Genomic DNA, 8,517 nt, shown 5'->3' on the forward strand with positions numbered 1-8,517 from the left:
AATTATTTATTTTAAAGAGTAGAATAGCATACATAAACAGGTGCCTAATGAAAACTTGTATTCTAATTTGGAACTCTCATGAACACCTATTTTTTTGTTCTTCTAATGGTATGATCGTAGGCCAGTTGATTATTTTTATTTTTATGGCTTTAACTTTGGAATAATGAAATATTCATAAATTTTAAAAAGTATTTTTCTTTATTTGATGGGGGTGGGATACTGGAGAAATTAAAGGTCAAACACCTATTGAGGAATCCATACTTGTCTATATAGTGTGTACTTTTATTTCAATAACTGATTTAAAATTCCTAAAAGGATGCTATAATAAGTTATTATGCCATTTTACAGACTGAATTAAGTGAATTTCAGGGAGGTATGAAACTTGCCTAAGGCTATCCAGCTGCCAAGTGGTAGAAGTGAGAATTAAATCCAGGTATACCTATCGCCAAAGTTTCTGCTCATCTCTTTACATCATCCACTTTTAATAGCCAATGCTTTTCTGCTTATAAATATGACTGAGGTTTCCAGACAGTCAACATTGCTTTTTAATCAGATAGAAAAATTACTGTTGCTTCTCTATAGACATATTCCTTTTCCATTAAGTGACTTTAGTTGTTCAGATAATACTTCCAGACAGTAGTCATCATACAGTTGGAGACTAAGAACAGAACTCAGGGATGTGTCTAGCACTCAGTAAAGACCAACTGGGTTCACTGATGGTACTTATGGTCATTTCCTCTAGACTAACATAATCTTATTAATAAGACCCTAATAAGTCACAGTACTGCCTTTGCCTGATTATTTGTTCTTCTCCCTCTATCACTCTCTCTTTCCCCATATGATTATTATTTTTGACAATTTTTGGTGAATTAAATTCAGGGATTAGTATTCAGGAGCGCTAGTCACAAAAGCAGAGAATCTTAGCTCACACCAAAGGAAGAAAATAGAGAAAAAGTATAAATTATATGAATACACACATATCACACATGTATCAACTATATGTTGCACTTCTCCAAAATCTATTCGGTATCTGCACATTTATTGTATCTTAGCAGTAAGACAAGAAATGAGTGTAACGCTCTGTTTACAAGATACAGAAAACAGACCCAAATATGGAATTTACTAGCGATGAGAATGGGGAAGAAAGACTACAACAAGGAATGTAGATGATATTTTTGTTTCTTAGCTATGATGCCAAATATTGAACTTTCAACTTGAGACAAGGAGGCCATAAAAAGTTGTATTAGTTTCCTAGAGCTGCCATGACAAAGTCCCAGAGACTGAGGAGGTTAAACAACAGAAATTTACTCACTCACGGGTGTAGAGGCTAGAAATCTGAGATAAGGTGTCAACAGGATTGATTTCTTCTGAGGTATCTCTTCTTGGTTTGTAGATGCCATGTTTTCCTTTGGTCTTCACATGGTCTTCTCTCTGTGCATGTCTGTGTCCTAATATTTTCTTTTTATAAGGACACCAGTCATATTGAATTAGAGCCCACCCATTTGACCTCATTTGACCTCAGTTACCTATTTAAGGGCCTTATGTCCAAATACAGTCAGATTACGAGGTATTGGGGGTTAAGACTTCCACATATTAACTTGAGCAGGACACAGTTCAGGTGATAATCGAAGATAAGAGTAATTTAAGCAAGTAAGTAACTATTGTTTACAGTGAGTTGCTTAAGGATATGTATTTACTCAAGAAAAACAAGAAGAAATTACATAACACTGTGTGTTATACAAAGATATTAAATTAATCATCATAACATCCTGTGAGATGGGCATTAAATTAGACTAAGCAAGAGTAAGCAACTTATCCAGAATTGTATAGTTGGTACTTTCCAGAATTTAAACCAGGTATTTTCCCAGTTCCATTCTATGTTATATATTCATTTCACTATTTGAAATGAATTTTGAGTCTTCATTTTGCTTAGTTCCTGAAGTTATATGGGGATAGAATGGAGTTGGATATTTTCAGTGACATTCACACATGGGGAAGGAAATTGAGTCCAGAAGCTTCAGCAATGTTTCCATGGAGAACGCTAACAACAGAACCAGAAACACCGTTAGCCTTTTGGTTCAGTGATCTTTCCTATAGCACTACAAGAATCAGTTTTAAGAAGCCCCATGTTTTCCAAACTTTCACCAATGGGCTCTGTAGGGTCCTCTAACAATATCTAAGAGACTAACTAGTTTCACATTCCAAGCCACTTAAGACAAGGAGTTCTGATTGTTCTCTGTGAGGAAATCAAGTGACAATCATAGCTGGTAATTTAGGATAGTTTCTTCAGGGCCCAGGCAAAACCTAATACACAAGTGATAACCATTGTTAAGTGCATCTTTGACAAGGACTCATCAAGTATCAAAGAGGTCTATAAATTGGGAGAAATTATGATCAAAGACAAACATAGACCACAGATATTTAATTAATGCTCAATTATTTATCAGTTTAACTTTGGTTAACCTCATTTTCCTTCTTCTAGGCAATTTCCAATTCATCTCCACAAAGAGACCAGAATACTTACCTTCCAAAACAAGATTTATTGTGTTCCTTTAATTCAAAGCATACAGTGACTTCTACATTCACTCCACCAAGTTTTGCTAGGAGAGAAAAGGAGACATTATATTTTGTCTTGAATTACATATGCCACCATACTTGACTTAGCTCATCCTACTGGAAGCACTTCGACGGCAGATTCTACAGTCTTGTCTGACATCCTCTACGGAATCAAGCCAAGGGAATCACACATAGTTACAGCTGGAAAAACGTTTGTTCTGGGTTGATACTTTTAGCCTTTACCACCAAGACTTTATCACCAAGATCTATCTTGACAGTCTCTAAACAGGAGACATTCTTGCCTTCCGTTTTCATATTGACAAGGAAGGTAAAGGGAAGAAATAAGAAGTACCCAAAGTCAGCTAGCAGCCAGCACAGATAAATCATCTGTGGAGATATTGTTTCTTTCAAAAGATATAAACATAAGAGGAAGTCCTAGTGTTTGAAACAATTGTGCATAATAAAAAATTCCATGAAAACCTAGAAATCCAGATGCAGATCAGTAACATATTGGCTAAATAAGCTGTTATGTTCATGCAATGGACAAGTGTACAGACATTAAGAAGGACGAGATACTCTTTTCTATGAGATTCTCTTTTCACTGAACTCATCAGTGCTGCAAAAACAATGTTACATAATACTTTTTCTTTAACATTATATCAGGCATCCTCATCTTGTCCTGCATTTATTGCCAGTGTTACTAAAGTTTATCGTTTACCTCTTTCTCTTGTAGACATATAATTTCTTCTTATTTTGGAAGCATTCATCAATCCCTATTTTACTCTTTCTTTTAAATTACAAATGAATATTGAATTTTATAAACTATCTTTTGCGGGATATTTCAAGTGATTGTATAGTATTGCTCTCCTTGGACCTTGTTATATGGTAAATTATATTTTGTTATTTTATATATGCTATTTATTATATATCGTATTATGTTTACTAATTACATTTATTATATTATAATTACATTATAACTAAGGTAGCATTTTGTTTTAGATAGGCAAACAACCAGTGGAATAGGAAGCATCTTAAAATTAGATGCAAGAGCATAAAGGAATTGAGTTTAAAATAAAATTCACGTTTTGGATCAGCAGCAAAAATTATTCAACAAAAGTGGGAAAATATGGCTATCATTACTAAATTCTAGATACAGCAAGTAGTTAAAAGTTAAAAAATAATGAAACTGTAAAAGTATCAGAAACCTGGGAGACATGAAATAAGGTATTCATGAGGAATACCTTTCTCAGATACAAAGAAAAAAGGATACATTTAATTATATAAGAAATAAAATTTGCCTCATGGCAAAATGCACTACAAAGGTCAGAAAACAAGCAAAAGAAATTGGGAAATATATTAAGAAATGGATATGCTTTCTTTACAACTTTTGAGGAAGCACATGTTTCTTTTTCCTTTAACCTGTTATGGGGGTATTAATCTATAATGTAAGTGCATGGTTCCTTTCCTTTAACCTGTAATGTGAGACTTAATCTATATGGTAAGTGCATGGTTCCTTTCCTTTCATCTGTAATGTGAGTGTCAACATGGGGTGCTGTTTCCAAGCACAGACTTTGGATGTTCCTGTACTGGTCCCATCACTGACCATCCACAAAAACTTACAAATGTTGCTTCACTTTCCTGGGGGTTAGAGTCTTAGCTAAGAAATGGAAGCAAAATAGAACTTTCCCGCAGGGATGATAGAAGGTTTAAAGGAGTAAATATGTAAGTGACTTAGCACAGTGCCTAGTACAAGAGAAATCAATATAAGTACTTATCATTTTTTAAAGAGACAGATGAAAGAAATAAAATGTGGTGTTTTCAATCTATTGATATATATCCTTGACATTAAACTACCTTTTCATTCATTGGATTACCTAACTTGCTCATGCTTTTTCTTACTCTAGTGAACTTGGGTAGCTAATTTCATAGTTTAACATTTTTGCTTTTATATTTACAAGTAAGTTTGACCTGTAAGTTACTTTTTCCTTACAGTCCTAATCTATTTTCAGTATTAGGATTTTATAGACTTCATAAGATGAATAAAGGAGAATTCTTCCTTCACTATCTCTAGAAGTTTTTCTTTGTTCATATTGATGTTATCTGTTTAATAGAAGTTCCATAGAATTCACCTCCCAAATGATCTGCCTGGGTCTGGTATTTTCTTGGTGAAAGATTGTAAACTATTGACATAATTCCTTTACTGGTGAAAGAGCTCCAGCTATAAATTTCCTCTTGTGTCAGTTTTGGTAAACTTTAGGAGCTAGGAAATTGTCCACTTTACAGAAATGTTCAAATTTACGGGCATTTCATATATTCTCTGCTCTAACATTGTCCTGATTCTTTCTGTATATTATTTACTTATGTTTTTGTTTTGCTTAATCAATGTGTGTTTTTTAAATCTTTTCAAAGAATATTCTTTTGACATACTAAATCACCTCAATTTTATACTTTTTTCTGTTTTATTAAGTTCTGCTCATATATTTATTATCTATTTTTCTATGTTCTCAGGGTTTATTGTTTTACTCTTCTGATGTCAATTAAAACACTTGGTTATTAATTTTAAGAAATCTTTTTAGTTATAAATAGTTGAACTTTCTGAAGATTCCAGATTAGTTGTAAGTATCTAAGGGTCAGCTCGTCCACACTGTTGCTAGCCTAAGGCTTAGTTCACCCTACCGCAGTGTATATATTGACATTTTTTCTCCTTGACTTTCTGTGTTTTGCTACTTCTCACTTTTCTTTGGAGAGAAGCCCTTTGAAATAACCTTAACTTATTTTACAGCCAATAAGTCTTTAAAATAATGTGTATTTTTTAAAGATAAATCCACTTATATAATTAGGCAGAAAATCTGACCTGCCATATTTTTAAAAACAGCATAAATTCACACTTCTCCATGATTAATCTGCTGTATTACACAACCTTCGAGTTTTTAGCTTTATCAATGACATGTACTTGAAAAATGTTTTAAAGATCCTACCCAGTCTTTTAAAACATCCTTGTTCCTTGTTTCAGTTCTAGTTTTATGTGTATTTTCTGCCTTGCACCTGATTATTCCAACATCTGATGGATGGCCTTGGGAATATAATTCTGGTATTGATTGTTTTTTTGCTGATTCTCTCCACTTCTAGCTGATTTCTTCATTATTGTGTAAATTTAGATCATGAGCTCATGTTTAGCTGAACTTTATCTGTGGGAATGCTATAGGCCTGTGTTGAAGGTCTACCTCTCCAGAAAGGGTTTAGTTTTGTGTTTGGAATACCACCAATTTGGGAGCATTTTAAGTTAATTTCTTAGCTTCTGTTTGCAAGACCGCACACAAATTTGCAACCCAAACACAGGGAACACAGATCTGGGGTTCAGAATTCTCAAGATTTCCTACCTGTTTCCTACCCAGAGCAGAGGCCAAGAGAACTTGGTCTTAGTCTCCCTTTGCCAGCAGATATTTTTTCTCCTGGCACACCCTTTCATTGAAGGTGAAGCTAGGGATAGATAGGTTTAGTTCTAACTTCCCATCTAGTAGGGATGGAGACTTACCTCCTGCCTCTCACGTGGTTATGGCCATTTATAAACAAGTCTCTATGTCAGGTGTGTCATTAAACTATGGCCTGTATTACAAATCCAGACAGATGCCTATTTCTATGGCCTGTGAGCTATGAATAATTTTCACATTTTAACTGGTAACATTTTAAATGGTTACCTAAGTACCTAAATAATATCCTCAATTTTGCTCTTTGGTCTACAAAGCCTAAAATATTTGCCACTTGGCTCCATAAAAACAGGATTTCCAGCTTCTGTTCTAAGCTATCAAGATCTTCAATCCACTCCTAATATAGCTATAACTCTCATACATGTACCACCCTTCTTTCATGGGTCCTGGAAATTTCTACTGCATACTTCAAAAATCAACCACGCACTTAAAAATAAGTTGTGTACATTTAACCTAGCATACCTAACCGTTTTCCTTTAGGAGAGTTTTTCAAGTAATCTTGCCCACCGTATTCTTTAGAGCTTCATTAATAATGGCAAAAAATTAAAACAACTTAACATTCAACAAATGGGAATTGTTCATAACAATTATAGAAGCACATACAGTAGAAAACTATAAACTCTTATTGAAACAGTGAGACATAACTAGTTTTATTCTTAGAGAACTATGTTTATTTAGGTCCTTTTGTTTAAATAAGTATATTTCTGTGTATGTATGTATATAGTCATGTATTTATATGCACATACATTATTTGTATGATATAGTTATATAAACATACGAAATACATACCTATACACATACCTTTGATTTATATTGGTATACATACACAGGAATATAGTTATATAAATTATATAGTTATATACATTGAACTGAAAACTGGTAGTATACATATATATCGTGTATAAATGTGTGTCGTCTATGTGCATGTGTAGAAAAGCAGGTTGAGAGATATGGAAGCATGAGTTAGACAGGGTTCATGATTATAAAAGTAGTTATGTGTAGGTAGTGAGGTTAAGGCCCATTTGATTGAAAATATTGCATATTTTTACATCAATTGTTATGATGAACAGATTCCTATGTAAATAAAATTATAAATAGCTATACATACTTGTATGTGTAATGTATAATTAAAATATATATAGTTTTATAGATGTATTATATTTATATTACATAATATAATTGTCTTATACTCATACATTACATATTGTGTTATATAGAATATATTAACTATAGTGTATTATATCAGATAATAATAATTATATATTTATAATATATATAAATATATATATTTATAATTTATATATTATGATATAATTGTTTTATAATCAATATTACAGGATATATCCTATTAATATTATGAAAATATTAACCATATAAATACATTTCATTACCCATATATTTTGTATATAATATACGCTAGGCAAAAATATATATTAATATAATACATAATTGTTATACATTAATATAAATATTAGTATATTAAATTTATATATCAATATAATATTTAATATTGGTATATTTATATTATATTTAATATATACATAGCTAATGCTCTTTAAAGCCATCTGCTACAAGTAGAATAAGACCAGGAGTATGGCAAAAGCAAATTCTAAAAATATTAGATTACTTATATTCATTTATATGTCATTTTCCTGGAATCTGTATCTGGCTATTAGAGAGGACACACAGCAAAATCAACACAAAGTTCCCAGGAGGACATAGGATCCTTTATTTATTGGAGCCTCAAAGGAAACACAGTGCTATCCAGTCCCCCATCAAAGAGCCAAGAGCAAACCTTGAAGCACCCAGTAAAAGCCCATTCAAACAAAAAGCTTTCCCACTTAAACTGGAAAAAGTTAAGTTCCCAAGAGACCCCCTACAGCAACCACCGAAGCTCATTTGGCAGTAAAAACAAAAATGTTCACCGAACAACAAGAAACCCAAAACAATAGTTGTTTTAGCACAAACAAAAAAAGCAGCTAATTAGTGTCTCTCCTGTTTGAAAGAAGCAGGTGGGAAGTGGGCAGAAGACCTGATAGGAAAGATAAAAAGAAAAGGAAAAGGAAAATAAGTTTCCAGTTTGACACTCAAGCTGTCTTCTGCATCCATTTTGTCAAGACCACCAAGTCAATGTGGAGGCTTTTTCCTCTTTCCCTTTTCTTTTCATGAGACTGATCACAACCAGCACTGCTGATCACAACCAGGAATGCTGTTGCCTACATGTGTGAATGAGCTGTGAGTAAAGTACTGAAGTAGAGGACACCTGAAGTGAAACGTCTTCATGAATGTGCATGTGGCTGAGCAGGAAGTTAACCTTTCATAGATGTGCTAAAGAAGAAGAGTTGGCTTTTATTTTATTTACTTTTCCCTGCACTGTGTTGAATGACTATCATCTACAAGTTCAGGCTACTTCTTGCTGAGGATTAATGCACTGGGAGAGCTGAGAGAAAACTGAACAGTAGAGCTGTCTTTT

This window comes from Mesoplodon densirostris, chromosome 12 (genome assembly GCF_025265405.1).
Source record: "Mesoplodon densirostris isolate mMesDen1 chromosome 12, mMesDen1 primary haplotype, whole genome shotgun sequence".
In the NCBI taxonomy this organism is placed as follows: Eukaryota; Metazoa; Chordata; class Mammalia; order Artiodactyla; family Ziphiidae; genus Mesoplodon; species Mesoplodon densirostris.